Genomic DNA, 22,918 nt, shown 5'->3' with positions numbered 1-22,918 from the left:
GAAATGCAAATAGCTCAGCCCTGTTTCTCTTTGCCAGCTGTGACGGTTTAAAACTCATTAGTGAAAACCTCAGCTCTTGCAGTCTAGCTTCCCAAATATACCACAGATCTTACTAATGTCAGTGTAGGCTCTGCTATCTGTGCCTGGACCCTTGGCCCTTACCCAGTATGCAGGGCTTTCCCTACTTACCAGGTAGGCTTGACGTTCAGTAGCAAAACAGATGCACACACTCATGTACTGTTCTCACAGACACCCTTTGCTCATGCAACCCTCAAATAGCAGATCACTAGGTGGTGATCTAATGTCCATGCACAAGTGCCGTGTCCTTTACCTGGTTATTATTATAGAATCATAGAATAGTTAGGGTTGGAAAGGACCTCAGGATCATCTAGTTCCAACCCCCCTGCCATGGGCAGGGACACCTCACACTAAACCATCCCACACAAGGCTTCATCCAACCTGGCCTTGAACACTGCCAGGGATGGAGCACTCACAACCTCCCTGGGCAACCGATTCCAGTGTCTCACCACCCTAACAGGAAAGAATTTCCTCCTTATATCCAGTCTAAACTTCCCCTGTTTAAGTTTGAACCCGTTACCCCTTGTCCTGTCACTACAGTCCCTGACGAAGAGTCCCTCCCCAGCATCCCTATAGGCCCCCTTCAGATACTGGAAGGCTGCTATTAGGTCCCCACGCAGCCTTCTCTTCTCCAGGCTGAACAGCCCCAACTTCCTCAGCCTGTCTTCATATGGGAGGTGCTCCAGTCCCCTGATCATCCTCGTGGCCCTCCTCTGGACTTGTTCCAGCAGTTCCATGTCCTTTTTATGTTGAGGACACCAGAACTGCACACAATACTCCAGGTGAGGTCTCACAAGAGCAGGGTAGAGGGGCAGGATCACCTCTTTCGACCTGCTGGTCACACTCCTTTTGATGCAGCCCAGGATATGGTTGGCTTTCTGGGCTGCGAGCGCACACTGCCGGCTCATGTTCATTTTCTCATCAACCAGCACCCCCAAGTCCTTCTCTGCAGGGCCGCTCTGAATCCCTTTGCCCAATCTGTAGCTGTGCCTGGGATTGCTCCGACCCAGGTGTAGGACCTTGCGCTTGTCATGGTTGAACTTCATAAGGTTGGCATCAGCCCACCTCACAAGCGTGTCAAGGTCCCTCTGGATGGCATCCCTTCCCTCCAGCATATCAACTGGACCACACAGCTTGGTGTCATTGGCAAACTTGCTGAGGGCGCACTCAATCCCACTGTCCATGTCAGCGATGAAGATGTTAAACAAGACCGGTCCCAACACCGATCCCTGAGGGACACCACTCGTTACCGGTCTCCAGCCGGACATTGAGCCATTGACCACAACTCTTTGTGTGCGGCCATCCAGCCAGTTCTTTATCCACCGAGTGGTCCATCCATCAAATTGATATCTCTCCAATTTAGAGAGAAGGATGTTGTGTGGGACAGTGTCAAATGCTTTGCACAAGTCCAGGTAGATGACATCAACTGCTTTACCCTTGTCCATCAATTCTGTAGCCCCATCATAGAAGGCCACCAAATTATTGACCTAGACCCAGATGCAGGTCTTTCCAGATATAGGTCTTTTACTGGCTAGTCCAGTTTAAGGTTTGTAAGCAAATTATGTGTATGTGTACACTTGCATGCACATGTGTACACACAGTTAAATTCCCAAGAGAAATAGCCTGGTCTCTTCTGCTGCTGCACTTGTATTTATGGGCCCTGTGAGCCACAGTCCCTGTTCCAGTTGCTGGCATTTATACCCCCACAGCACACACCCACTCCCAATGGTGCATTGTCCCTTCTCCAGCTGCTGCACCCAGATCTCTGTTGTATTCTGGTGTCTCTGTTCTTGGCACCTGGATCTACAGGCCTGGTGACCCATGGTCTGTTTTCCAGCTGCTGACAGTTGGATGTTGTAGCAGTCTGGTAGGGTAGAGTGAGATTACAGAGGTGAAGTCAGTAAAAGGATTTAATAAGAAGACAGGATACACTGTGTTGATCAAGTGTAGGGCTCAGACAAATGTCCTATTTTTGTTCTTTCCTTCCCATTCTTATCCCTCTCTTTCCTTGCATTTGTCACTTCCCATGAAGATACCAAAATTTTTACATAACCCCACAAGCTCTTTCTGTTATTCTGTGGTTTTGTTACCCTCCACAAAATCCCTTCAAAAATCTTGTCCAACTCTTTATTCCACCACCCCACCCACAGCTATGCTTGATTAGTTCCTTTTAATAGCCCATCAGTCAATGACTGAACAGTTTTGGTCTTTGTCTACCTTATTACCTGGTCATTAATGTTTTTGTTTGTTTGCTTTATTGCTTTCCTTTTTGCTTGTTATTTCTATTACACTGAATAGTCCTTAACCAGATAGCTTAATGAACCAGATGCTCTTACATTCTATGTACTCCTACAATGGCATAGAGAAAAAACTCTAAGGTCTTAGAATAATGCTGCTTTTTGCATTGGTTCTGGTTTTACCTCAGCTATTGAGTTAATACTATCACTTTATATTTTAGTGCTCCTTTTCTCAAGGGGAGACCTCCAGTTATCTTCAGGGAGTTTTCTTATAGGATTTAATGAAACCTGAGGATTACATGCTTACTGCAGTTGTAATAACAGTCCCACAGTCCCAGGGGCATACATTACCTGTATAGATTTCTTATGTCTCTGAATTGTGCTAAGAGCTTCATCTCTCTGCCTAGTGAGGAAACCTTCTGGCAAGGACAGTTGGTGTGCTTGCACTAAAAATAATGTTATACAGTTGGCTGTGTGCTCAAGGTCTTTTCTTTAGATGACAATGAATAGCAAACACAGTGTGTTAAAGCATACACAAAGCCTAATCTAAAGTGTAGTGATATCAGGCCAATCTGTATACAAGTCTGGTGAAAACACAGCATTTATTATTTGAAAAGCATTGCAATTATTGAAGTAATGCTGTAGAATCTACAGCAGAATTCTACCGTATGTACTAGGATAATATTCGACTGTAAAATCAGTGGAATTCTATCCTAGCCCCTAAATTTCATAAGCTGGACAAAATGAGGAAAATAACTGTTATGCTATGTTTCTTCTAAATAAAATTAAGTGTGTATAATTGGAAATTGCATGAGATAGTCTATTCTGTTTATGTACTGCTGCACATACATGTGAATTTAGGCATATTAGAGTGTCTGACATGATTTTCTGAGACATGTTTCATGACATGGAGTGCAAATTGCAGAAGGAAATTAAAACTAATGCTGTCTGCAACCTAAAAATTTTATATATGTTGCACTTATGGATGTAGCAGTGTCAGTTATAGTAAGAGCAATTTCTTGAGTAACCTGAATTATTCTAAAGTTAGTTAGAAAAGCTCAGAGAGACTGAAAGCCTTCAAGTTAAAATAGGACAACTAGTGCAGTATGGAGATGGGTTCAGGGGTAAGTAGGGCTTGGATGTGGTGTTTTTCTTTCAAGCTTGTGAGCCACGTGCTTGAAAATTTCTGTGCTGAATGCAGGCTCTGGACCAACACAAGAGCTCTGCTCAGTGATCAGGTGAGCAGGCAGAGATGCATGCAGGATAGTCATTACGGGAATAGGGTTGGGAATTAACTGGAAAACATCCCCAGAGTTATAATTCTGGGGGCAACACAAAGCCAGATATAGAAGAGTGCATCTCTGAGAAGGTTGTGTTTTACTATACTGATTGTACCCCAGTCTTCTGTGACCTCTTGGATACCTGATTTGTGTTTACATTATGGCAATTACTGTTATTTCTGGAACTTTTTCAGAGTTAGCTGATAGGCATGGTTATTTACTGTTCATAATGCTTTGCTTAGAAAATCTGAGTCACTCAGCTGGAAAACCAGAAAACAATCACAAGGTTTAAACTATCAGTCATAAATAAACAGTCTTATCACTCATGCAGAGAGTAATTTATTCAGAAAAATGATTCAACAAACATTTTGAATAATGAACATGCTCAGGAGAGTAATTTTTTTTCTGAGGTTATTTGAACAGGAAATAGTAAAAACTGATCAGCTGTGTATATTTAGAAGCATGTATGTAGAAATAACTTGCATCTAAAAGGACTTAAAGACTTAATAGAGTAAGAAGTTAATATTCAGGGCAGATGTCAGTCCACCCAAGACTGCTTGAAGCACATCATTAGAGAACTAACTTGGGTGTAAAAAATGGGAACAGTGGGAGGTTGGGACCAAGGTGTACGATTTCTCTGTTCCTCAGGAATGGATTAGCAGCACAAGTTTTGCCAGGGCATATACGGAAGAGTTTTGAGGAGGACTTCCCCATTGCAGGTTTATGTTATTGCCATGCCTTGATTCTGTAGCTGCCATTAGTGAGGTGGCGTAATTAGTTGTGTGTCCATGACGCAGAATGGGCCGCTGGACTTTGAAGGAGGCAAGATGAAAGTCAGTGGTTTATGGCTAGATGTGCAGCCATATATCATTGCTTCTAGCAAAGCCCACACAGGTCTTACCTTGCCACCAAGTGATAATGTTGCATTGATTCACACAAAGTTTCTCCTGCCCGCAGTTTCATTGTCTTTCTCTCTCATGTCAGGCCCCTGATGCACTAAAAAGCTGGCAAACCGTTGTGCTTTTTTATCTTTGCTTTGGCTGTGAAAATTTGATGTTCAGTTTACTAAAAGCCATTAAAATGGTGTTTCTCTGAGCAAACATCCGAGACGTGAAGCAAAGCTGGACTTGTCCTAGGGGGAAATGGTTTAGTTCTCCTATGTCTAGTGAGAGAATGATGGACAAGTATCAAACCTGTTCTATTTTAAATATATTTGCTCTGATGAAAAAGCTGTTTCCTCTAATGGTCTAGCTGCTCCTGTTTATGGTTTAAATCTAGGTACAAGTGTAAGCCGCAAAGTGAGTGGATCTTGCATGCAGTGGGTGAGTGAACTGGTTTATACTGAATTTGATGTTCATGAATTCATACAATCTAAGTGACTTCATTTTCACTGCATGCTGTCCATATGCTTGAGAGACAATTTTACATACTTTTAGCCAAAAAAATCTCATGGGAGAGAAACAGAAGGCTCAAGGACAAAAGGGAAATCAGTAACTGAACAGGGAGATGAATAAAGGAGACAGTAAGGAAAATGGGAGCAGTAGTAAAAGAGTTAGGGAAGAGAATGTAATTGAGGAATGATTGCAAGGACTAGAACAGCACTGGGGAGAGCTCACTGTTACTACCTCTTACAGAAGAGACTGCCCAGCTGTTTTCATGTGCAAAATTGCGGTGTTGGTGGGGAAGGTAGAGAAGATTTACGGAAGCTTTAGCTTTACACTGCTTGTCGTCAGCAAGTGTGCCACAAACTTGTATTGTGTGGTTTGGCTGTAGTCCTATGACAATCTTTGATAGTTCTCAAATACGTCAGTTTTGTGTTCAGCAACACTAAGGTGGATTGAATATTCAAAATCCCTAGGAAGAGTGTAGAATATAAAAAGGAATGTATGTCCAAATGCCTACACAGTTCTGTTCACCATATCTTAAAAAGGATATAATAGGACTTAATAGAAGGTACACAGACACTGAGGGTGTTCCGAGGGACGGACCAGCTTCAGTGTGAGAGGAAACTAAATGAAGTGGAACTTCTCTTTGGAAAGAGGTGGTTGAAAAAAAATTCTTAAAGGTTTATGAAATGACACATAGTATGGGGAAAATATGTAAAGAATCATTATTTACCATTTCTAACACAGGAGTTCAGCAGGTATCCAAAGGAATGATATGCAGGTTTAAAACTGGAGGAGTCCTTTTTCACCCAGTGTGGAGTGAAGGTTAATGGAAAAAATTTTGTGACAAAGTAAAGTATGAAGAAGGTTGTAAAGAATAGGTCTGGTTTTGGTGATTAAACTTGTTGACCTGGATCTGGTCCTCACCATAAATAGTACACACATCTGTGATAGAAAACTGGAAATGACCAAGAGAAGCTCTGTTTCTGATACTTTGTTCCTTAGGCATTTTGTGCAAGCCACTGCTGAGGGCAGGAGACTGACCTCTGCTGACATTGACCAGTATGATTCTCAGGATATTCATATATTCTCATTGTGTTAGTCTGTTTAAGATGATTGTCCTTGACAGGTAAAAATTCTAATGCTGCAAAGCCATGTGCATGTAAAGGGGGACAAATAGGTCAAAATAAATAGTGATGTATGAGATCTGGGGTGTGACTGTTAAATCAGGAAGTAAAGGTTTTTAATTGCCGTTAGTTAGTGTCAAGGGATCCAAGAGGTATCAGTAAATCAGAGGCTGAAAGCAGGTTAACGAGTTCAGCTGAGAGCATGCAGTAAAGATGCATGGTCTTTTTGTAAGTGTTAAGAGAAGGAACAGCTGGCTACAAAGTGAACTTTCTGTAGTTGATTGAGTAGAACTCTTTCTACTCACAAGCCTTTGGGATGACACAGAAATTTATCACAGCACTGGAAAAAGGGAAATCGTATTAAATGAAATAAATTTGGGCTCTGATAACTGATTCTGCTACTCTTCCATACTATGACTATATGTATGTGTTCCTATCATACAGTTTCCTTGGATACTGTAAGTGTGATTTAAGTAAAATTAGGTTTGTTGTTGGCTGCAGAGATGATTACCCCACTAAAATGCATCAGTATTTCTATGCTGTCCTTAAAGTAAGAGGTAAAACCACCACATCTTAGTGAAACATTAGGTGAGGGTTGGGGCCTGGGGCAGCTGGGGCTGAAATGAGTTATGTTAGGGTATAAACTACCTGGAGGAGAATTTAAGTACTGTAAACCTGAGGATGGTGAAAGCCTTAAGTAATCCGTTTGTTTGCAGTCAGGTAGTGCTATAATGGCTGTTTCTCAGTAAATATTGGTCTTACTGACTTTCAGTTGGCAAAATTCTTGAGGTTGATAGCTTGTATCCACACGAATTTGACTAAAGCTGCAAAGGGTGGCTGGGATCAGCATTATAACTACCTTCTGAACAATAAAAGCTGAAAGAGTAACCTGGTAGTGGACTATGGTAATGGATTCTAATCTGTGCTCTGGGCCATGCCACAGGTGCAGATCTGCTATTTCAGATTATTGCACTAGATAATGTTTTCATAATATATGGATCCCAAAACTGGATATGTATGGTTTTGGGTTTGCATTCTTTGGAGTACAGACACACTTAAGAGTTGCTTTTTTTGGAGTGGGGTGTCAGATCCTGTCTTGAATGCTCAAAATGACTTTTGGACAGACAAGCTGCAAAAAAAAAGAAATCATGACCACAGCTTAAAATTAATGATACTTTAAACACATAATTGTGGTATCGTCTCTACTTGCGTTTTTTGCCCTGTGGAGTGATTCATGTTTTCAAGCTTTGCTCTACAGCTGCTGTTTTTAGAAATGTCGGGAAAATTAAAATAAATTCAGGGTGCTGATGTCAAAGACCTTCGGCAGCTGGAGTTTTATGATACAAAATTAATCCTGTTGGGTTCTGATGTTTAGAAATGGGCTGGAATCCTGAAGTTCTGGTGGAAAAGGGAAAGGAAAGCTTGAGCCAAATTCTCTGACTCATGTTTCTGATACTATTTAGATTTTTTGTTTTTTTTTTTTTTGTTTTTTTGCTAATGTAGACAATAAAAGTTGCCACATTACTAATACGGGGACTAATGATGTCCTTCATGCTTTTATAGAAGATGCCCTATAGATGACCTTAACTGGCAAAGCACATTTCAGTGGAGGAAGTGGAATTGATCTGCCTCTATTATCAGTAATAGTTCTTGCAACTGCAGATTGCCTGATTAAGTTTAGAAGGGTCTTCTGTGCTCAAGATTTCCCCTCTGTTTTTCAGGGAGATTTTTCTTATTTTAATATAGGTTTTCCTACATTTTGGTGTTAAAAAATAAAATAATCTTACTAGGCACAGAGCAGATGATTTTAAGGTACGTATAAGCCCATGAAGGCTAAATGCCTTGTCTGCCACCCCACATGACCTGGAGAATTTACAAATTCATGTCTCAGTGAAGAAATCCCGTATCTCTGGCTATCTTTCTAGTATGGAAACGTTCATTTCATTTTCATTTAATGGACTTCCATTGGTGTCTGAATAAGATAAATAATACACAGATGCTTTTGTCTACTGGAGAGTCACAACTGTATTTGCTACCAATGAAATGAGTGACAATATTAACATATACATATTTCTGGTCTGTTTTAAAGGACATAGCCATATGTCCTTTTTAGGAAAGATAGGTCAGCGAAGCGAGGTGGTGGAGTTGCTCTTTACGTGAGAGAGCAACTAGAATGTATTGAGTTCTGTCCGGGGTCGGATGAGGAGCAAGTGGAATGTCTGTGGGTACGAATCAAGGGGCTGACTGGCACGGGTGATACAGTTGTGGGGGTCTATTACAGACCTCCTGATCAGCACGAAGGAGTTGATGAGGCTTTCTACAGGCAACTGGAAGTAGCCTCGCGACTACATGCCTTAGTCGTCGTGGGGGACTTTAATTACCCCGATATTTGCTGGAAGACTCACACAGCCAGTCATTCACAGTCTAGGAGGTTCCTCGAGTGCATTGATGATAATTTCTTAATGCAAATGGTGGACGTACCAACTAGGGGAGCAGCGCTGCTAGATTTAGTACTCGCCAACAAGGAGGGTTTGGTCGAAGTGGTGACGGTCAATGGCAGCCTTGGCTGCAGTGACCATGAGATGGTGGAGTTTAGGATCCTGTGTGGGAGGAATAGAATACCTAGCAAAGCCACAGTTCTGGATTTCCGAAGGGCCAACTTTGGCCTCTTCAGTCAACTGCTAAGGGAAGTCTCATGGGAAAGTGTACTAGGCGGTAAAGGGGCTCAAGATAGTTGGTTAGCATTCAAGGACCGCTTCTTCCAAGCTCAGGATCGGAGCGTCCCAATGAGTAGGAAGTCAAGTAAGGGATCTAGGAGACCGGCGTGGTTAAACAAGGAGCTGCTGGGCAAACTCAAGTGGAAAAGGAGAATCTATGGATTATGGAAGGAGGGGCTGGCCGCTTGGGAGGAATATAGGACAGTTGTTAGAGGATGTAGGGAGGCAATTAGGACAGCTAAGGCCTCCTTGGAACTCAATCTTGCTAGTCGGGTTAAAGACAATAGAAAGGGCTTCTTCAAATACATAGCAAATAAAACTAAAACAAGAGGCAATATAGGCCCACTGCTGAACGAAGTGGGTACCCTGGAGACAGAGGATATAAAGAAGGCAGAGGTGCTGAATGCCTTCTTTGCCTCTGTCTTTACTCCTGCAGACTCTCCCCGAGGGCCCCGGATTTCTATAGCCCCAGAAGGAGTCAGGACAAAGGAGGAGTTTGCTTTGGTAGATGAGGATTGGGTTAGGGATCAGCTATGCAAACTGGACATCTGTAAATCGATGGGTCCGGATGGAATGCACCCACGGGTGCTGAGGGAGCTGGCGGAGGTCATTGCTAGGCCACTTTCCATCATCTTTGGTAAGTCGTGGGAAACGGGCGAGGTGCCTGAGGATTGGCGGATGGCAAAGGTCACACCAATCTATAAGAAGGGCAAGAAGGAGGACCCGGGTAATTATAGACCGGTCAGCCTTACCTCCATCCCTGGAAAGATGATGGAACAACTTATTCTTGACTCCATCACTAGGCATATCAAGGATGAGGGGGTCATTAAGAACAGCCAACATGGTTTTATGAGGGGGAAGTCATGTATGACCAACCTTATAGCCTTCTATGAGGAAGTGACTAGGTGGAGGGATGATGGTAGAGCGGTAGATGTAGTTTTTCTTGATTTCAGTAAGGCATTTGATACTGTCTCCCACAGCATCCTCATAGATAAGCTGAGGAAGTGTGGGCTTGACGATCAAGTAGTGAGGTGGATCGAGAACTGGTTGAAAGGAAGAAGGCAGAGAGTTGTGGTCAATGGCGCAGAATCTAGCTGGAGGTCTGTGACTAGTGGAGTTCCTCAGGGGTCGGTGCTGGGACCGGTGCTGTTTAATATTTTCATCAATGACCTGGATGAGGGAACTGAGTGCACCCTCAGCAAGTTTGCTGATGACACAAAACTGGGAGGAGTGGCTGACACACCAGAGGACTGTGCTGATATTCAGCGAGACCTGGACAGGCTGGAGAGTTGGGCGGGGAGAAACTGGATGAAATTTAACAAGGGCAAGTGTAGAGTCTTGCATCTGGGGAAGAACAACCCCATGTACCAGTACAGGTTGGGGGTTGACCTGCTGGAAAGTAGTGAAGGGGAAAGGGACCTGGGGGTCCTGGTGGATAGGAGGATGACCATGAGCCAGCAATGTGCTCTTGTGGCCAAGAAGGCAAATGGCATCTTAGGGTGCATTAGAAAGGGAGTGGTTAGTAGGTCAAGAGAGGTTCTCCTCCCCCTCTACTCAGCCTTGGTGAGGCCGCATCTGGAATATTGCGTCCAGTTCTGGGCCCCTCTGTTCAAGAAGGACAGGGAATTGCTTGAAGGAGTCCAGCGCAGAGCCACAAAGATGATTAAGGGAGTGGAACATCTCCCTTATGAGGAGAGGCTGAGGGAGCTGGGTCTCTTTAGCTTGCAAAAGAGGAGACTGAGGGGTGACCTCATCAATGTTTACAAATATGTGAAGGGTAGGTGTCAGGATGATGGAGCTAGGCTTTTTTCAGTGATATCCAGTGATAGGACAAGGGGCAATGGGTGTAAACTGGAGCATAGGAAGTTCCACGTTAACATCAGGAAGAACTTCTTTACTGTAAGAGTGACAGAGCACTGGAACAGGCTGCCCAGGGGGGTTGTGGAGTCTCCTACACTGGAGATATTCAAGGCCCGCCTGGACAAGTTCCTGTGTGATGTACTGTAGGTTACCCTGCTCTTGCAGGGGGGTTGGACTAGATGATCTTTTTAGGTCCCTTCCAACCCTTGGGATTCTGTGATTCTGTGATTCTGTGACTGTAATTTCTGTAACATGTTACTTTTGACTGAGACAGAGAATTGCACCGGTGAACCAAGTTCATTTTGTATATTCAGCATGTTCTAAGAAGATAAATTAAAGCCAACTGAGATCAGGAAGACAAATAACCGTACCATTTTAACACTGTTCGGCTTCATAACTGTGGTTTTAGTGAGGTTGGTCTAATATGGTTACACAGCTTTTGGCTTATAAGTGACTCATTTCTGGTTTTCAAAAACAGGGTTAGATGTGTGTAAGAGACAGAAGAGAAATAAATTGGAATTAATTTTGTTTATTGCTGCATGCAACCTTGTAAAATTTTGGGCTTTTTTAAAGGGCATACAGTTGTGATTAGAAATATGGCACCCAGTTTAAGGTATTGCCAGTCAGAGATGATTTGAGAGGGATTATTCATCTCTTGCTCCAGGAGTTTCAGCTTGCCTACAGATTCAGCAGGGTGAGCATCCATCAGTTCATGCCATGATCGGACAGAGGTGATTGTCACAGTGGGAAGGAGTACAAGCAAGACTTCAGATTTCTCTGTTACGATTGTGAGTTTTAAATGTTTGAGGCACCAGTCTTCTCTGACTCGATAATGTTCCCTTGGGAGACTTGCACTGATGATCAGCTTACTTCCTTTCATGATCTTGGCTTTTGTCTGCTGAGCTGCTTTGTAACCCACAGCGCATAAACAGTTTTGATGGAGCGCAGTGTACGTGTTACAAACTGTAGTACGCTTAGCTATAAACTGACTAGATTAGAGATCCAACTACCCATTTGTTGTGCAGGAGGAGCGTTACAGTTTAGATTTAAGAGGCATTTTCACTTCATCAGAAAGCTGTCTTTACTGCTGCTTCTGCCATACATGTCACTTAAAGATTAGTAATTGGGCATCTTTCCTCAGCAGTGACTGTTCTAAACGCTGAAGTGAAATCTTAACAATTTAAAGAAACTTGCTTGGGGTGTAAATTGGATTTGCTCTGAATTATAAGGGGGTCCTCTCTGCTGAAATTCTCACTTAGGTTTCGTGTTAGGTATTAACCCAAAATACCCAGTTCCAGATACTTCAAAACTTCAGAAAGCTGTCAAAGCGGGACACCGCGATACAATACACACCACAAAAAGAAGGTGTTTTCTGTTGCACCTACCTGTAGCCCAGGCTTTCCATCCCGCCCCGCTCCCGGCGCTCCTCCCGCCCCGAGCAGGCAGGAGCTCTCTCCGTCCGCTAGGTGGCACTGCCGCGTCGGCTTCCAGCAGCCCGGCATTTCTGGGGATGTTTCCATTGTGGATTATACTGATCAAGCGGGTCTCGTTTTGAGTGTCTTAAAGCCTCTTGAACTCTACTGCTGTTAAAGATTATGGGATGCTACTGCGAGAATAGTCCTACTTAGTATCCTAAAAATAACAGGCGAAGCTTTTCTGGCTCAAAGTCCACTTTTTGAGAAGACTTGCCTTAATTTCTCAAGGCTTTCATTGCTAACTGTGGAATGGCGTTAGTAAGGTATCCCTTCTTTACCGAACAAGAGCTTGCTTGTGGAGCAATATTCTAATATGTGGAGACATTTTAATTATTCAGTGTCCTCGTTTTGTCTGGGATAGAATTTTAACTTTCTTCCTAGTATCTGGTTACAGTGCTGTGTTTTGTATGTAGTACAAGAATGATACTGGTAACACACCGATGTTTTAGTTGTTGCTCAGTAGCATTTATGCTGATCAAGGGCTTTTCAGTCTCTCATGCTCTGCCAGTGAGGGGAGGCACAAGAAACCAGGAGGAAGCAGAGACAAGACGCCTGACCTTAACTAGCCAAAGGGGTATTCCACAACATAATGCGGTTAAACAACAACATAAGGCCATTTAAATCTCTAGGTAAACATCACAAAGGAAGCACATGCAGGGCAAAACTGACTTCAGTACAATAAATAACACAGCACCATTGTGCATGATTTGCCTTACCAAGTTGTGGAATAATAGCTGGTTTCTTCAGAATGAAGACAGGTGTCATTCAACAGACTTAGACATTTCAATCTCTAAACATGTTTGAAGTGTCTTTATCTCACTTCTGGTACTTCTGTATCATGCCTTCTGTATCAAAGGCATGAGGAACAGTTTATGCTTTTGTGATTCTACACTTCTTTTTTGCATTGAGTTTACTGGTTTTGGTTTGTTTTTTTTGTTTTACTTCCCCCTCCCCCCCCCTTTTTTTTTTTTTTAAATCCACTGGCTTCTTGTGGCATCTTTGTTTTCACTTTTGAGTTCTGACCAGCTTATGTCTCAGAACAGTTTTATTTTGAAAAAGCACATTCTTCTGACTTGGGACCGAAACCCAGATGAATGTGTAATTTTTATCTAACACATTACAGACTAGCTGTTGCTAAGGTTTGCTGTCTAATTTAAAGCTGGTCTTTCAGCTGGAGATGTAGCTGAAGCTTGATGTTATGAGTTCATCCAATTTCAGTTTTTCAATGATTAGTGTTAGCTTTTTATTTCAAAGTTGATCTTTTTGTTCCTAGTTGTTTATTGACTACTGAAGTGAATCAGCGTATTTTGAGGGCAGAAATGGGTCAGCATCTAACACATACTGTACCTGCTGAAGAAAACTTGCCCCTTTTTTTTCCTTTGAAATAGGCTATTTATTCTGGTAGGCCTGTGTGTGCTGCTGTTTCACAGGTGGAAAACGTAATACGGGGCTTCAAAGTAAGTGAACTGCATATACGTTTGCTGGCTGCATGTTTCCATGCAGTTATAGTATGTATTCAGATGCTGCAGAGAAGCAATTCTGAGCCTAGTACCACCTGTTGCAGCAGTGTCTGATTTCAGCTTGCGTGTCACCCTTGCCATGGAAATTGGGATTATTGAGATTTTGCTGATAGGTGTTCTAGAGGAAAGATTGAGGATGGGAAGAAAACCCTATATAATTTAGGTGGTCTATTCCCCTTTTCATGGGGAATGATTCTCTTAGAGTTTCTTGTCCCAGTAAGTGGGTGGATGAGCAATGAAACATACAATTGATTAGCATGTGTGACTATAGTTCTTTACTACTTCAGCATGCAAAAATGTCATATTGTAAATTGTACAAATGGAGAATAAGACAACAGAATGTTACAGTTTTATAGATACTTTCTTTATATGTAATCTGCATCGTGCAGATACCGATGGACAGTTTCACATGTGGATGTTTTATGTTATTTTTCGCATTTGAAGGAGACTTGTGATCCTGAAGTAATCTTAAGAAAATATTATTATAAAACTCTCATTCCTTAAAAGTCTCTTTATAGCTTTAGAAAAGTAACTGTTGCTGTCAACTTTTTTCCCCCTCATGCCGATGTGTTTATTTTGTATTTTTTGGCTAAGAAAAAAAGAAAATAACAGACTTTGTAAAATAGAACACTGTTTATGTGAATTTCAAGTAACAGACTAAATTTCTGTTCGAGCTGATAAAAACCTTAGAGTTGAAATTAGTGAGACAGATTTTCTAGGACAGAAAGCATCAAGTTAGAAAACACTGTGATGATTAGTATTGTGCCAATGAAAGCATGTGCTTTCGAGGTTTGGTAATGGGATACAGTACCTTCTAATCAGAGGTCACTGGTTTGAATCCAGCTGAGGATAATGTAGTCATGAGGTTTAGATGCTGATGCAAGACACAGCTCAGGTCAGTGTAACTGTATTTTTAATTGCCTGCAACCACGGTTTTGTTGTTTTCCTTAACTGTGTACTACCAACAATAATCTTAACTTCTCTAAGCAGACAATAAAATGTTAATATGAAAAATATCTTTCTAGCTGATAGCAGGCTAGAGAAGGACTGACCATTTACTGGGAATTGATAGCCTTCTCATTCAGATAGCTGGTTTCATTAAACCAGGATTAATGCAGAAGGGCTCATCCTGCAAGAACTCCATTACTTTGATCTTCTGAAGCAAACTTTGAATTCTGTGAATTCTTATGCTGTGTGAATAGTCTTCTGGAAATGCATGGCATCACTTGCAGGCAAAAAAAAAGTGTGGTGAATGCTTTATTGGGTCAGATTTTATGGAAAGAAGCCCATTATGAAGAAGATTTTTATTAGATCAGAATAGAGTACAGTGCTCTCTTTTTTTCTTCCTTTCTTTTATTCCCCTGTTCAGGGGATCCGTGGTGTCTGCCTGATAACCTTCTAATTCTGAGATAGCACAATTCTCCTTGAACTTTTATGGATGCCTTCTTTTAATCTTCTGCTACTTGATGGACCTTTTATCTTGTCTGTTCTCCACTGCCAAATTACAGCAAATCTTTCTTTTCTGTTTCAACATCTAGGATTTAAACAATGTTTAGACCCTTGTTTTCTACTTGGTATCTTTAGGTTTATGTGTCTTACAGAAAGCAGGGAAGTACGGCATTGTGAAGCAGTTTGTTTTGCACAGAATACCCGATTTTATTTAGGAACATTGTATCAAACACTATTTTTTCTATATGAAGAATCATGGTCTTGATGGGAAAGGGGTATGTTTCCATTGTAACTCAATCTAGGACACCCCTTCTCCCCCACATTCTAGTGATCTTGATAATTTGCATGATTTTTTGAATGAAGTCAGAAATGTGGCTTGCATTTTGCTGATTTTGAGTATATACATTTAGCACTCTAGTGGCTTATGTATGTGCTGTGCCCTTTACTGGGTCTGAATTTGAGGATGCTTATTGGAATTATGACTTAGTGTTACTTCTGTATTTGGGTAGCTCTGACCTAGAAGCATGGCTAAACAGAATTTGTTTTTTTGTGCTGTTTCTCCAGTCCAGATGAGTTTGTTTAGCAGCTATTATTTTTGGGTCAGCTTTGTGTGGTTATTTGAGTCACTCCCTACTAGCAGTGTTGTCCACCAGATTATATCATATGACAGATACGTTATTTTCTTGTAATATAAGGTGTAATAGCACATAATAGATTCTTTTAACATGAACTGAAAGTTGAGGACGCATTAGCTGTCAGCATGTCACATATGAGTGCTTTGTGACATGATTGCAAAATCTAATTGTGCATGGTTTAGTGTGAGGTGTCCCTGCCCGTGGCAGGGGGGTTGGAACTAGATGATCTTAAGGTTCTTTCCAACCCTAACTATTCTGTGATTCTATGAAATGGTTTTCCTTTCCCTTTTGGTGTTTTTGCTGCTCCTACAATATGGGACAGTGATTGTTCCTTTCTGCTGAAATAAGAAATTGTTCCCATTTTTCGCACAGAATAAGATGCAGAAAGTGATTTTTATATTTTTTCCCAGATGTCAGATGAGAAAATTGCAAGCACAAAAATGTCAGATGGAGCAGTTTTCAAGAATCTCTTTGTAGTTTTTTGAATATTCTGCAGAATTACAACAGTTAACTTATTAAAAAGAATGTCCAACACCCTTTGTATCACTTATGCATTGCTTCTCCTTTTAGTTCTCAATCTGACAGAAAAGTGCCTTAAGCCATGCCAAAAACAGTGGTATGAAGTCATTTATTTGAATTAATGAAGGCCAAGGTGTATCTGCTCCCTAACAATAGAGCTACCAAGCTAGCTAGCTCCTTTACGGTGGTTATTCTAGCTCAGCAGCATAGAGCCTAATGTGGGTAAGTTTCTGCTACTTCATGACAGCTAAATCTAGTATTTGCTGAGCTCCAAGTACATTTGGTAGTTTACCACAAATATCAGTGTTAAAGCCAACATGAATTATTTTAACACTTTGAAAACACATAACTACCTATTCTCTTCATTAACCACTGTAGTGAAAAATGCTAGGTTCTAGCTGATCTGCAGGCTTGGAACAGGAGTCTTAGCAAATTTATTTTCAATTTTTCTTGTTTTTCTGTCGTTTCGTGTGATTCTTGTTTCCCTTAGGCAAGTGTGCCTTTGGGAAAGAAACAAGTCTAAACTGTAAACTTGTTTCCAGAAATTTAGCAGCCTGCTTCTGGAAAAGTCAATTGTGTGAATTCAGCGTGAGTCTTCGAGGTTGTAGAGGAAAATGTCAAGCTCTTTCATGACCCATTGGCTTCATTAAGAGCTGATGAACCTCACCTCACATGGCTGGGAACTGGGGAAAAAAAATCTTAGTATTTCTCCATTTCTTTTCCATCAGTTTCCTAAAATGCCAGGGCATAACCCCTGATGGTTTTATTTTTTGAAACATAAGTACTTCAACAGCTGCAGCTTAATATGACTAAACAGAGTATGGATGTGAACTACAGTGAACGTAAATCAAATTACCTGCCTGATACATGATGTCACCATGCCATAATGCCTGAGAGCTCTATTAGGTCTTAAATTACATTTAGAAAAGTAGCTATATGATCCTCATGTACTTACACTTGTCTTCTAAAAAGATAAATCATAGATTTTGAGAAGAAATATTTTACGTGTATTCTCATTAAGCTTTTATGAGAAGCTGTCTCAGCAAACAAAAAATTGCATTTCAGAGGGTGGAGGAAAGAAACAAAGCTGATATGACAAAAAGGACTAATTCTACCTGTATTGTCTCTCAAGCTGTCTACTACTAAATTCCTTTTCTCCCTCTGTGCTTTAAAGGAAAGCTGGATAAATAAGTAAAAAATTGTTGGCTAACCTTACAAATCCTGTGGTGACATGTTCTTTTCAACAGTTGTGAAATGTACAGAAAGAACTGGGGGAGGTTATGCTGAGGTTTGGAGAGAAATAACCCCAGGCCTGTAGATGCCAAGACAGAACTTTCAGAAGTTTGTAGATCAGCCTAAAGAAGTTTGCCTTGTGCAGCTGAGTGGAAGCAGCAGAAGCACCACCAGATGACTTGCCCGAGCAGTTACAGTGCTACCATTGTGAACTCCAAATACTTAAGCAAGGGGTTGAACTGATGTGGACTAGAAGGAAGTACTTGTCTGGATAATTACAAATGGCAAACATCTATAAAAATGGCAATGTCTTTGTGGACAGTTTGAATAGCGAGAGAGCTACATTTGGAGACTGAATTGTTTATCGTGAATTGTTCTCCCAGTGACTCTAGTAAGTGATCTCATATATCAGTGTTCAGAGCTTTCTCAAATAAAACAAAACAGTCTGGCACTGTGCCACTGCCTTACTTCCGTTTACACGCTATTAAGTTTACCACCAGCATGCATCTTTCTCTCCTTGGAAAATATACAGATGGGCAGTACTTGACATACTTTCTCTTTCCCTTTCCTTCTTTTAGTTTGAGTCAAGCTACCCGCACACCATAGTGGTCATACAATTTTTTTAGTATAATTGAAAAATGTCAGTTGAAGCTGTTCTTTGAAGAGTTGCATCAAGAAAATTACATTTTCTATGCTCCTTTTTTTTTTTTCTTCTTCTTCCCCTAGTTTTGGTCATGGCAGGAGTTTATTTTGTTCTTGTATTTTGTCTAATACAGGAAATTTCACAGGCTAATCATGAGACTGTGGGAAGGGATGTTTAATGTAGCTTCTCATTTCTGAAAATATAAATGGGACATTGCTGAGGTCTCCTGAAGCAATGCCTCTGTACTGCGTATAAAACCGTTGGGTCATTGGGTCTTGCAAAGATGAACGGTTGAACAGTCAGAAGACAAGGGCTGTTCAAAGATTATGATCACAGGGCCATATTGCTCATGGGCTGAAGGGGAATACGTATTTGTTTAGATAGCAATGGCTAGATGGATACTTACACTCCTAAATTTGAACAGGTGATTACAAATATGTAAAATCTGCGCAATTATTCAAGTAATCTTTTCAGTGTAGTCATCAACAGATGTCTGAGTGGTTTGGGCAGATAGGGCTCATACTAAGCTGAAGTAGGTCAATGTGTCCGTTATGTATAATAATCTTGTGTATGTATTGACTTGAAGAAAAGGCAGAGTGATTTATTTCAGTTGGACTTTGGGATGTAATTGTGGGAGAATGTGCTTGTAAGGGCTTTGCTGAATCAGGGCCAACGGAAAATACTTCTAGTGATTAAGCAGCAATTGAAGACAATAAAATACTTCTGTTATTTTGAATGTTTTCATAGGTTCTTATTGCATTTATAGTTTGTGTTGCATCAAAATGGTAACACAGTAGTGAAAGTCTGCGAAATTAAGTGGTTAACTTCTCTGAGGACAACAGAGGAAAATTCATTAAGGTTACTGTGGAGTGTGATTTGTCTGGAGAATTAGACATTTCTCCCTTAATCTGTTCAGGATTTATGATCTGTGGAGTGCCGAATCCCAAATGGTTGGTGAAATGTATTAGACTAGGGAATAGCCTCCCAAAGAAAGGAGGAGAAGCATTGCCTATGGGGGTATTTAGAACTACATAGTGCAAATGTTGGATACCTAAGCTTATTAATGTTCTTAAAGCATGGATTATTCTGTAAATCAGACACAAGGAAGTAATGCTGAACCTGGCACACGGGGTTTGCAGAAAGGGGTGGGGAGAAATAATTCACATTTTATTTCATTTGGTTGAAAAAATACTATTTATTTTGTAGAGATAATTGAGAAAAACCTTCCTGTTCTGTTGAGGCAAGGGAAGCAGACACTGCCTACTGAAAACTGGACTTTGTTGAGGCAATATAATTTTGGTTTTGGTCAGGGTTTTTGACTACATTGAGAAGGAAATCAATGAATGAGATCTCTTGTGTGAGCTGTTTGCATGAATATCAGAAACACTACCTGGGAGAAGCTCAGCATGTCTGTATTGCCAGCTAGGGAATAGGAATGCCCCTACCACTGGTTGGGGGAATAAAATGCTTGAAATGAAATATTTGCTTCCAAATTTGAGGCATTTGAAGGACAATTCTTTTGGGTTCACTTAGGTCTTATTCTGTAAAGCGTTTTCATGATGGATCAAAAAGTGTGCTAGTCTTTCCCTTCTAATTTGTGAGGATGTAAAAGTTTAGGCTGATACAGATGTTGAGCTCCAGATCAGATTGTGATGCTTGGTAGAAATGTCCAGTCTCTATAACAAGAAATAAGCTAAAAAAGAAATTAAGTATTTTTTGAGTGGTGTTCTGTCTTTGAGCTCACTGACTAGAGACTAATCACCTTTCATGCTTTGTTTTTGTCATGTGGTTTGGTGTACAGCTTTGATATTGCACAACAGCATTTTCTTAAACCCATCCAGCCAATACTTCACTGTCTGATCTGTCCTCTCCAAAGGCAAAAAGGAATAATTCCTACCAGGATTATTTTGTCCGTCATCTTGATGGATGTGCCCAAACACTGGAAGTCCTATGGGGAAGGAGTTGTCAAATGCACAAATACTAAGTGGAAATTAACTTGCCAGAATACAGTTCAGTAAAGGAATTTGTAAACAGCCTACAGGATTAAATGTTGTTTAAGAGTCTAGAAGCTTCATGAGTCCTTTCAATGCCAAGGTGCAAGATTAATTTACAGTGAATTTCCAGATAGCTACTTGCTCTTTTGCTTTCCTGTAAGATGGGCCTTCCTCTTTACTGTTGGCATGCCTGGCTTGCGTGGATGTATTACCTGGTGTATTCATCCCTGGCTGCTTGGGGAGTAATGCAACACAGGGAAGAGTGCTTGCTTTTGAAGTTTGATTATGTTTCCTATCTCTGAGTCCTTGGTTCAAAGAAACCAAAGCAGCATACCTACTTTAGGAAAAATTATGACTTCTTGTGACACCTAGTAGTCAGTTTGCAATCAATCTATCTGCTAGGTACAGACTTAATCTGAGAGAGTAATAAAGCCTTTTTCCTGGTTCTTGGATTTGTAAAGCTACAGAGCTTCTATAAAGGTGCTTAGTGGCATTTCGGTTAAGGTGAGTAACTCTATCAACCAGAGACAAAGAATTGTCTGATAAAAAGCAGTTAACCAGCCTCCAAAAATACTTTTTATGGCAGGATGTATTGAGGACATCTGCTAAGCGGGACACTGCCAGCCCCCAGGCCATATGCTTCATGTCCCTGGCATATGCACAACTAAGCACAACAGCACTGAACATATTGGGAGAGGTATGGATGCTTCTTCTCCATCTCCTCCCACTCCTCAGAGAAACAGCCTGGAACAAACTTTTGGTGCATAAAATTGTGTAGTAGAAATTCACCAACCCTTAGGCAAGGATTTAATCAAGAGAGTCAGAACACCTCTGTGTCTCTGTGATCTGCAGCTCTGCTGGTCACGTGTGTCCTCTTTAATGAACTACAGCTCAGAATCTACCTTTGATTTCTGTTTATGTTGAAAAGGGTTAGGGTTGCAGAGTTTTCTGTCCCTTAACTCCCTGTATGCCCCTTCAAAACAAGGAAATGGAGAGTATGTGTCAGGGATGTTAGTATCTAAGATGAAGTATTTTCTGACTCTTAAAAATGTTTTCTTTTGGCTGTGTTTCCCATGGGCAACACTTCTATTTTTACATTGTAGAACAATTGGGCAATTTCTGGGTTTATGTATTTGCCTATATCTTATGAAAATAATAAGTAATTCCTAACATTCAAAGCATGAGTGAAGTAAAACCCATTGAAGTAGTAGTTCTCTAAATTTTGTTTTCAGTTTCATTTGATTTTTTTAATAATGATGTGTGATTTCTTCCATATATGTTGTTGCTTTGACAATCTGATTGTATCTTTTCCCCCTCTGCACTTACAGGATAAAGCTGCCGTGACTATATTTTTGTCTAACTTAATTTATACTTTGTCACTGTGTTAAAACAACCCATGGGGGAAAAATGTTAATGCCAAAAGCTATTAGAATTAAAAGTAGTAAGTTGGCATTTTTAAGGTACATTAGAGAAAATGCCCCTGCAGCTGTTGATGTAAATTGGGTTATCTGTTGCTAAACTGAAAGTAAAATTATAAATGATAGAACAGATAGAAGTATTCAGCAGCTGTTTCTGCTCTATTTTTTAATCCTCCTATAATATTATGGATAGTATAAATTTATTCATTATAGTTAAAGTGGAATGTGAGGCACATCAGGTGGAAGTAAGTATTTTATGATTAGCAGTTCTGGAATCCTAATACATAAATAAATCAATCTAGCACTTGAATTCTCTTGAATTGAGCCATTAGTTCAATATTAAAGAGTGTTGGTGAAGGGGGAAGCTCTGTAACAGTGCAGGAGTGCCATCATAATACAATATTTAAAATTACTCTAAGGGTCTATGCAGCATCCAAGAGACCCAAGAGAATAGCTAATTCTGCATAAGTCTTGGCAACAAAGCAGAACAGTTTGGATGCCATCAACAAAAGGTTAGAGACGAAGAACATATTATTGTCAGTCAAGATGCTTTTATGGAAATGTGTCCTGTCAAACAAAACTGTCATCACTTGACAAGATCACAGATCTGGCTGATAAAGAGAGCAGAATGAATATAGAGTACTTGAATTTCTCAAACACGTTTGTCATATCGCTCTAACATCTTGATGGGGGGGAACCAATGAAACTTGGCTCTAAGAGGTTATATATTAGATGGATTAAAATCTGGCTTCATGGCAGATCTAACAAAGATACTATTGGGAAGAAAGCAGAATGTCTGTTTCTGACAAGGTCCCTTAGGAAATGTGTTAGCTTTTATATTATTCAGCATTTGAGCAGTGCTCTGAAATTTTATGTAAATTATTTATCAGGAAATAATATCTTGATAATACTATTGAATTATTACAGAATAATCTGGATTATCTGTATCATCACAGTTGAGCATTTTCTACAGATAAATATGACATGGTACATGTAGGTGTAGAGAATAGTGGCTATATGTAAACAAACTTTCCAAGAAGCTTCTGAAAATGATTAACTTAGTGCAGGAATTACTAAAGTGGTAAAACTACTAAAGTGGTAAAACCCAGTATTAAGACAGCTACTCAGTGATGTGCAAAATGTTTCTGTTGTGAACACTGGGAGACTGAAAAGGGGAATAGCAGGTAAGCATACAGACGTAGTCTTGCCTCTGCATGCAACACTGGTAAGATTACTACATTCCTGTGTTCAGCTTTGGGCTTTCTAATTCAAGACAGATATAGGAACATTAGCAAAACTTCAGAGAAGGCCGTAAAATTTATTCTTAGCTGGATATTAATTTGAATAC

Source organism: Lathamus discolor, chromosome 6 (assembly GCF_037157495.1).
Source record: "Lathamus discolor isolate bLatDis1 chromosome 6, bLatDis1.hap1, whole genome shotgun sequence".
NCBI lineage: Eukaryota > Metazoa > Chordata > Aves > Psittaciformes > Psittacidae > Lathamus > Lathamus discolor.
The sequence above is the reverse complement of the archived record's forward strand: the minus strand, read 5'-3'. Positions refer to the sequence as shown.